Source organism: Mus caroli, unplaced genomic scaffold (assembly GCF_978045245.1).
Source record: "Mus caroli unplaced genomic scaffold, Mus_caroli_1 scaffold_16, whole genome shotgun sequence".
NCBI classification, from domain to species: domain Eukaryota; kingdom Metazoa; phylum Chordata; class Mammalia; order Rodentia; family Muridae; genus Mus; species Mus caroli.
The window spans coordinates 7,475,944-7,484,660 of record NW_028227271.1 but is presented as its reverse complement, the minus strand read 5'-3'; the positions used below and the strand labels follow the sequence as shown (position 1 = coordinate 7,484,660).

Here is an 8,717-nt window from a genome sequence, read left to right as displayed (position 1 = left end):
AAGTAGGAAGCTTGTATGTCAGTCTGATTTTCAAATGCCAGAGTTCAAGATATGCATAAATATAAAAACATCATTTAAAGACCAGGAGAGAGAGAAAGGAGAAGAGAGAGGAGAGGAGAGGAGAGGGGAGGGGAGGGGAGGGGAGGGCAGGGGAGGGGAGGGGAGGGGAGGGGAGGAGAGGGGAGGGGAGGAGAGGAGAGGAGAGGAGAGGAGAGGAGAGGAGAGGAGAGCAGAGGAGAGGAGAGCAGAGGAGAGGAGAGCAGAGGAGAGGAGAGCAGAGGAGAGGACAGAGGACATGGTAGGGGGAGGAGTGGAAGGGAGAGGGATGGGAAGAAGAGGGAAAGGGGAAGGAGAGAGGAAGGGGAGGAAGGTGACAGGCAGGGGAGGGAGAGGGGAGGGGAAGGGGGAGAGGAGGGGAGATAATGTGGAGGGAAAGGGGGAGGGGAAGTGATGGGGAGGGGAGGAGGGAGGGGAGAAGAGAGGGAAAAGGGGAAGGAGAGGAAGGGGAGAAAAGGAGAGAGGGGAGTGGAGGGGGAAAGGAGGGGAGGAGGGAAGGAGGAGGTAGAGGAAGGGGAGAAGAGGTGAGAAGAGAGGGAGGGGAGGGGAGGGGAGAGAGAGGGGAGGGGAGGGGAGAGGAGAGGGAGATTATAATTAGTGGCTATTTCTAGGTGAAAGGGTTTAAGGTTTGCACTTTTTTCCTCTCTACTAAGTTTTGTAATCAGAGAAATGCCAGACTTTGTCTTTAAAAAAACAAGTGACATTCAGGGTTTCTATTTCTCCTGTTAGGTGTTTGAATCTGAATTAAAGGCCCCAGTCCCAGCTGAGTTTCTTTGGAGGTGGTTGGTATTCGTGCCTGGATTTTTCTGCATCTGCATCGTCCTTTTTACCAGGTGTGGCGGGAGGGAAGATGTGTTACCATGTAGCAACAGTCAGTAGAGCACTGTATGGTGGGAGGGAAGACCTGCAGGGAAGACGTGTTACAAAGTAGACCTGCTCAGACTGAGCGGACAGGAGGCATCTTCCCCGAAGCTTTGCTCTTTGGCCTTTCTCAGGGATGCTTATTGTACGACCCAGCCGGCTTCACCTGCAGCTCTTTCCAGATATGTCAGAATGCTCGTTCTATGGTCCTTCTGTAGGGTGTGTAAACCAGCAAATATAGTAATGATAAAACAAAACAAAATAAACAGAAACAACAACAAAACAGTTAGAGGTGTGGCTATCCTGACCTTTCAGGAAACAACTTTCAGGATGTTCAAGGTCGATCTTTCACTCACTGGAAAGATGGAGGGATCCAATGCCCAGGCAACAGACACCCTGAAAGCTGTATCCACCAGTGAGGGTTACCACTGTTACGCTTCTTAAACCCTAGAGGCTTTGAAGCTTCACCACTGTTTCTCTCAGAAATGTACTAATGATTTGTTTATACTGTTTTAAAACTCAGGAAGCAGGACTAGAGAGACGGCTCAGTAGTTGAGAGCACTTGCTTCTCCTTCAGAGGACCTGGGTTCAATTCCCAGCACTCACATGGTGGCTCACAACCATCTGTAACTCCAGTTTCAGGCGATCTAACACCCTCTTCTGCCCTCTCTGGGTTTGCACAAACATGGTGCACAAATATGAATGCAGGCAAAATACCCATACACATAACGTAAAATTGAAAAATTGAGGAAACAGTGTTACAAAAATCACAAAGGATGTTTTATTATAAGAAAGTTATCCATCATCTTAAAACCCAACTAATTTCAGTTTCAGGGCTTAAAGCACTTAGGATTACATTCTAAGAACAAATATTAGAGTGAAAATTTGGTGGGAAACCCTTCTAAAATTCTACTTTTCTCAGGCAACTGTTATCTGTTTTATTTGTTTAGTTCCAAGGTTCTTTTTCATTGGAAGAAACATCTTCAAGATGTAAATTTTAGTAGATGTAGCCATTTCTTGACCTGGGCCCATTTTGATTTCCCATTTAATATCATGTAAATCAGAGACAGTTTAGAGTAATGGTTAAAAGTCCAGGATATGAAGCAGGCTGGGAGCTTCATTACTGAGTTCCTATACAGTAAGAACGGAAAGTCAGCCTATGAAAATGGACACAGTTTCTTTTTCATCTATACAAAGGAATGTTATACAACTGTGAAGAAAACTAAAGTCATGAAATTTGCAAGACATTAGATGCAACTGTAAAACATTACATTCCAGGAAACAAGCAGACTCAGACAAATACAACATAATGTCTCTTGTATGTAGGACCTGGATTTTTTATAATATATATACACGTATGTATACAAGTGAGTGTATTCATATATGTGTGTGCATTATTAAACTAAATGGGATCCTGGGAAGAAAGGAAGGAGAAACATGACAGTAATAAAATACAAATGCTAGGAAAGAATAGGAAAGTATGGGGGGGGGAAGGGAACTAGGGACACAATGGATACTGTGTTACAAAGTCACTATGAAGCTCGTTACTTTGTATGTTACCTTAAAACAGTAACTCTACACAGCGTTTAGGGGAAGCCTGCCTTTGCTACTTACAGAGCAAAGCCCCAAGGGTTGTTACGTGGGGTTAGGAAGCACTGCCCCCTAGAGGTCATCTACATGATCTAAGCAGACGGGTTTCTTACACAATAGAAAGTGGACAGTTCTTGGAAGATGCCGAATTGTATTTTCTGACTTGTGGAGATCCAAGAATTCAGTTGGAATGCACTCAATAATTTGTCATGTAAAAGGGTCTTACATTCGAGCTGTATCCAACCTGAAAACTTCCTTCCTGCATTCTAGTTTTCCTTGGTACCAGAAAACACTGTGCAAACTGCTAAGGGTGGAAAGAAATGAATAGTCCTACCAGCTGCAACCTCTATGAACCACACAATGAACGGCAGAATGAGACACCTGTAAAGGCACCATCGTGGCGCTTAAATGTCGGTGTCTAACTGAACTTAATGCCTTCTCAACAGGAAGCAAATCATGTGATACTGAAAACCTAGCCAGCTTCCCAGAGCTAGTAAGGACATGGACATTAGGGAAAAACCCTACTATTGCCATTTTTGCTAGACAGCGGTACATAATTCCTTAAAACATCATAAATCTTATCATTACACCACAGATACAGTGTATCCATCAGCCCTCATCAGTAAAGCCTCTCCTCACAGCAAATGGAGAGCATCCTAGAAAACTGCAACTGGATACAAAGTAGCCCCAACAGAAAATCTACATCGTAGCTCCTGCATCTATGGCAAAGGAAGCATCGAAGAAGAATGTATGAGCCAGAACTCCGGGTAGTCGGCTGTGAAACAGTCTCACCTAGAAGGATTGTACAAACAAAACCAGAACAGTGGCATTATTGATGGACCTGGTTGGGGACGTTTCACAGGGTGCCCCCTAGCGAGGAATTACAGGAACAAGAAAGGCTGAGAAAGACAGAATTAGCCTCTCAGGGAAGAGTGCCCTAATTGGTTGTCACATACAGAGTGAACATCACTGGCAAACAACAAAAACGGACACAACAGGCTATCTCTATATATTTATGTATACATATACACATATGTGCATGTGTGTAACAATAATAAAGAGAAAGAGAAAAGAAGCTAGCGATTTGAGAGTGGGAGGGACATAGGAGGGGTTAGAGGAAGGAAAAGGACGGGGAGAAAGTGGTGTAATTTTATTTTAATCGGAAAAAAAATGTAAAGAAGTAGAAAAACCGGATTCTCCGATCTTCAAAAAGTTTTAACAGTAAAAGAGAGAGTCTCTCATAAAAAGAAAACGAAAGGAAGTTTGAAGAAAATTTCTCTTTGATTAGAGATATAATCTAATGAGAGGTTCAAGAGTGGAAGAAGCCAGCATTTTCCTGGATTATTAAGATGCCGCTAGTGGAGTAGAAGCCCTTGATGGTGTGGGGCAGGACTCATCTGTGGCAGCCTTTTCCTAAAAGAGCTCCTTGGAAAAGCAGGTGTGCCCAGCCTACTAAGAATGAGGAGATGACCTAGAGCAGGTGGTGCTCAGTGGGCAGCGGAGTGATGGCTTTGGTGGACCAGGAATGGCTGAGGCGATAGCCAGGGAGGTGAGGAAGCCCTTCTGGGGCACCACTTACAACATGGGGGGCCAGTGGGTTAGCCTCTTCCACCCCTCTCTAGCCCTTCCCAACCTTCTTCCTTTGGGTTGCTCCTTCCAGATGATCTGTGGTCTTGGGAACCAGGATTCTCTGTAACACAGCGCCACCAGCCTTTAGGAAGAAGGTTCTGGAAAGATGAGACTAGGAAGCCCCAGGAAGCTGTCTCCTGGTTCAGACAGCCGGCCGCATGGAAGAATCATTTGGAGCCAGGCTTGGGCAGAAATTTGCAGGTAGCTTTGCTGACTCTGAGCTCTAACGGGGTTCCACCCCCAACTTACTTCCACCCCTTAGCTTCTGGCAGGAAGTTGTGTTTTTATTCCCAAAGGAGTGTATACACTCTGGGGGAGGGGATGAAGAGAGGCAAATTAATAGCGATAGTCAATTAATTAAGAAACCAGTATTGGGCCGGGCGTGGTGGTGCACGCCTTTAATCCCAGCACTCGGGAGGCAGAGGCAGGCGGATTTCTGAGTTCGAGGCCAGCCTGGTCTACAAAGTGAGTTCCAGGACAGCCAGGACTATACAGAGAAACCCTGTCTCGAAAAAACCAAAAAAAGAAAAAGAAAAGAAAAGAAACTAGTATTGGGATGTGCTTGGTGACTGCTGCCCATCAGCACATAGGTACAAGGAAGCAGGCAGGCTTGTGGCGCACCCCTTTCATTACTGTGGGTCTCCCCACTTCTGGCTGAAGGAACTTCTAGAACATTAGAGAGTCCAGGGCTTTTTCCTCCCTTCGTTTCTCCTTCTTCTTCTGGGATTGGACACCAAAGACTAGAACGTTCTAATGGGGGCGTTGGGAAGTCTGCATGTCCAGGGGAGGATGCGTGCTCAGAAGAAAACCTAGGAAGGCTGTACGCGTTCACCGGGAGCAATGCTCTCAGCACAGAAGTAGCCACTGCAACCAAAGCCAACAAGCCAAGGGAGGCAAAAAGCCTAACAGTGCTGAAGGGAGGAGTGTGTGCGGTGCAGCTTACCACACAGTCAGGCTGAAGCCCTAGGTTCCAACACCGACAAGAAAAGCACAAAGTATGCAGGGAACTAAGCAAGCAAGATCCATTGGCTGGGTGTGACTGCACACTCGTGATCCCAGCCCTTGGGAGGCCGAGTCAGGAAGGCAGGATTTCAAAATCACCCTCTGCTGTGCTAAGTTCCAGGCCAGGCTGGGCCTCACAAGACTGTTTCAAAACAAAAACAAACAGAAAACTCATGTGTGTGTGTGTGGGGGGGGGGTGGATGAACCAAAAAAATTGTCTCTGAAAAACACTTAATGGTGGATCTTCTAGACTCAGACATTAGAACCCTTGCCTTATAGGCAGGCACAGCATTGGTAGGTGCTCAAAGAACTGAGAGAGGATATGCAGAATATCACAAACTAAACACACACACACACACACACACACACACACACACACACCAGAAATACTTGAGATAAAGAAAGCTATTAATAAAGAGCTAGAAACTTAAAAATAAATTCCGGAGCAGAAAAATACAATAAATAATTTTTTTTTAATCACAAAAGGAATCAAAACCACGTTTGGGCAAGCAGAAGAAAGCCTTGGGAAACTTGAAGATAGGAGAAGGGAAATTGCAGAGACCTGCACTTAGAAAGGAAACACTGAAGAAACCCCTAATGAGGTCAGAAATAAAATCTGGAGTCGAAGGACCCAACCAATACCACACAAAGAACACAAAGGCACAGCTAAAGTAAGCTGGCTTCTGCCAAAGGCCATGCTGGTTGTCACTGCAGCAAGCACACAGAGCCGGAAACGCAATGGTCTTTTATTCTAAGGTGAAGAAACTGTGTCTTACATATTTTTTTTTGAGGCTGACTAGTGTTTTGTTTTGTTTTTTTTTTTTAATCCGAGAAAAGGAAAGGAAGGAGATGAAGCGAGGGATTGGCTGCTCTTGATCACTCCTGGCCATCAAGTGTCAGTAATGGGTGGGAACACAGCAGGGCCATCATAGACAATAAGCTTGACACGGTGGGAGAGGCAAAATAGTATCCGAAGTCACATTTCCTGGGGTCCTTCTTTTGATATAGAAAATTTAGATTCCTTGTAACTATGTCCCTCAGTTATCCCCTCTTTACTACACCAGCAAACTCTTCTTCAAGTTTTACCATCAATTTTAGAATAAACTTTTTTTTGTCTCTTTAAAAATAGGTCATTTTGATAAGGAACAGAAAAGAGATGGCTCAGAAGAGACTGTTTCTGTAAGTCTCTGGGCTGAGTCTGGAACACAGGTGATTGTGTTCCATCCTGCAGAATCATGACTCAAATGTTACAGACAAGGATAGTAAAATGATGTCACTTTCCTCTTCCGGTGGCAGGATCATTGTGCAATGAGATTGTAAAGTGGTCTTCCTCCCCTGAATTTTCTGCTAGTCCATTAGGGAGGCCGTTAGACCTTGGAGAGCTTCCATATGGTCCCTTCTTGGTTGAGGCACATGGTGTCCTCCCAACATTACACAGACTCCTCCATATTTCTTATATTTTTTAGTTGTGAGCCAAGCCTCTAAAAGCTGAGCCATCTCTCCAGCCCAACTCCACATTTCTTATCTCAAGTTGTATCTAACATTAACGTACTCTCCCAAGCCATTTTGCCCACAGGGCTAAGTTGTTCAGCTATCCCTTCAACAGCATCCCAAGTATAGTTAATAAACCTTTGTGTGATAAATATAGCTAATACAAAATACATATTTAAAAGTGGTAACCACTCAAACAAGGTCTTCAAAACCAGCTGCTACTTGGTTTCTGACTTTGAATCCATTTGGGGACCATCTGAGGTGCTCCTATAGCACCTATGTAAACATGGTGATCCAATGAGCTTCCTGGAGCCACTCCCTTTCCTGTGCTGTGTTGGAATGTCTACATGCCTAGTGAAAAGGATAACCAAATGGATTAAAGCACAAGCCATGCTCCAACCTCCAGGCAAGACTTCAGAGAAGCAACCTCCACAACACCTCCAGATGTCTGCTTCTATGATCTCCTGTGACCACTAGGGCTAGCTGTTAGTCATCATATTGGATAACTATGCTTCTCTGTACTCAGTTACAATGTCCACTGAGTCAGTTGCTCCCCCCACCAAGGGAGCGTATGAGAAGTAATTAGACCTGGGAGAGGATGGCTGTATCAGGGAGAACAGAATGGACAAGCCCTAGGCGTCTTGGTCTTGGAAGAGTGACCATGCGGTACATGCCATTCCCGTAGTCCCATTCCAATTGAAAGAGAACTACGTGATCCTCCGGTCTCCATGCTCACATGCACGACGGTTGCTTTGTTGAGTGAGTGAAGGGAATGTGTTTCCCATTCAGCCAAACATTTGCCTCCATACCCTGTCTCCGGTCTATTTTGGGTCTTTAATTATAGCGATTGTCATTCCTAAAAGGCTTGGGAACATTGACTGGTATGGGGGAGGGGGAAGGAGCCAGAAGTAGAAGAGGAGAACCTGGGGACAAGATAGGATCATTGATTATCTCCTTATTCACCAAGTTCTGGCCTTTGTTGCCAATGAGACTTCACTCTTCCCATATTTTTCCAAAGATGTGGACCACTCTAAGGGTGTATTTGAAGTCAGATAGATAGTTCCTTCCTTTTCTTTCAGGCGTTTTAGGGCCTGGTGAAGAGTGAATGATTCACACTTGTGCTGATCAATTATTAGGCAATTTCCACGACTCACAGAGGACTAAGTCTCCATCCATCATGGGGTGGCCATTATGACTCTTTCTCTTGATTACTCAGGAGGATCCAGCTATGAAGAGCTGGAGTCCTTCCTGGAATCGAGCTTCTCCAAGGTCAGACTGGACCAGGGTCTGATGTTCTATCAGCTCTAAGCAGGAATGTTCCAAGGGGCTCACTCCCTACCGAGAATTCACCAGGACGGAGGGAACTGTTGGCTGTAAAAGATCAGGTCATTTTTTCTACAAGGACAACATCATATCTGAGAACTCTGCGGTCAACTGACATTTTTCTGCCCTCTGGTTGAGGATAAAGCTAACCCGGTAGGAGACACTAAGTGTCAGGGAACCTCAAAAGACAAATTTCTCTTTTCTTTGGCTAACGAGATGATGGCTGCCATTGACTGGGTACATTCAGTCCATCTTCTCAAGACAGGGTCTAAGAGTTTAGACAGGAAAGTTATAGGCTTTTCTCCATCCCATGTTCCTGAATTAAGATCTCAGAGTCATGCTCCCTTTGGCAGCACATATACTAAAATTTGGAACAATACAGAGAAGATTAGCATGGCCCCTGAGCAAGGATGACATGCCAATTTGTGAAGCGTTCCATATTTTTTCCAAGGCCCCAGGCACATATGTAGCAGAGGAATGACTGCTTAGTCTAGCCCCAGTGGGAGTGGATGGGTCTAATCCTGTAGAGACTTAATGCCCCAGGGAAGGGGGATGTCAGGGGGGAGATGGGGTGAAGAACTCTGGAATGGGGAGACCTGGAGGGGGGACAACATTTGGGATGTAAATAAATACAATAATTAATTTTCAAAAATCTCAGGGCCAAAAAGTAAGAAAAGGTTTTCCAAGTGTAGGTAGCAGTAACATTGGAGCTGAAATAAGAGATTGCTAAAGATCTTGGGTAGGCAGGCCTGATCTCCTCTGGG

At 45.1% G+C, this 8,717-nt stretch overlaps 1 non-coding gene across 1 annotated transcript; it reads left to right on the top strand.

Moving 5' to 3' along the window:
• Positions 1-8,290: 8,290 nt before the first annotated feature.
• Positions 8,291-8,398, top strand: LOC115029527 (U6 spliceosomal RNA). The gene has a single exon (XR_003835088.1). It is a non-coding gene; the product is annotated as a U6 spliceosomal RNA (small nuclear RNA).
• The last annotated feature ends 319 nt before the right edge of the window (positions 8,399-8,717 follow it).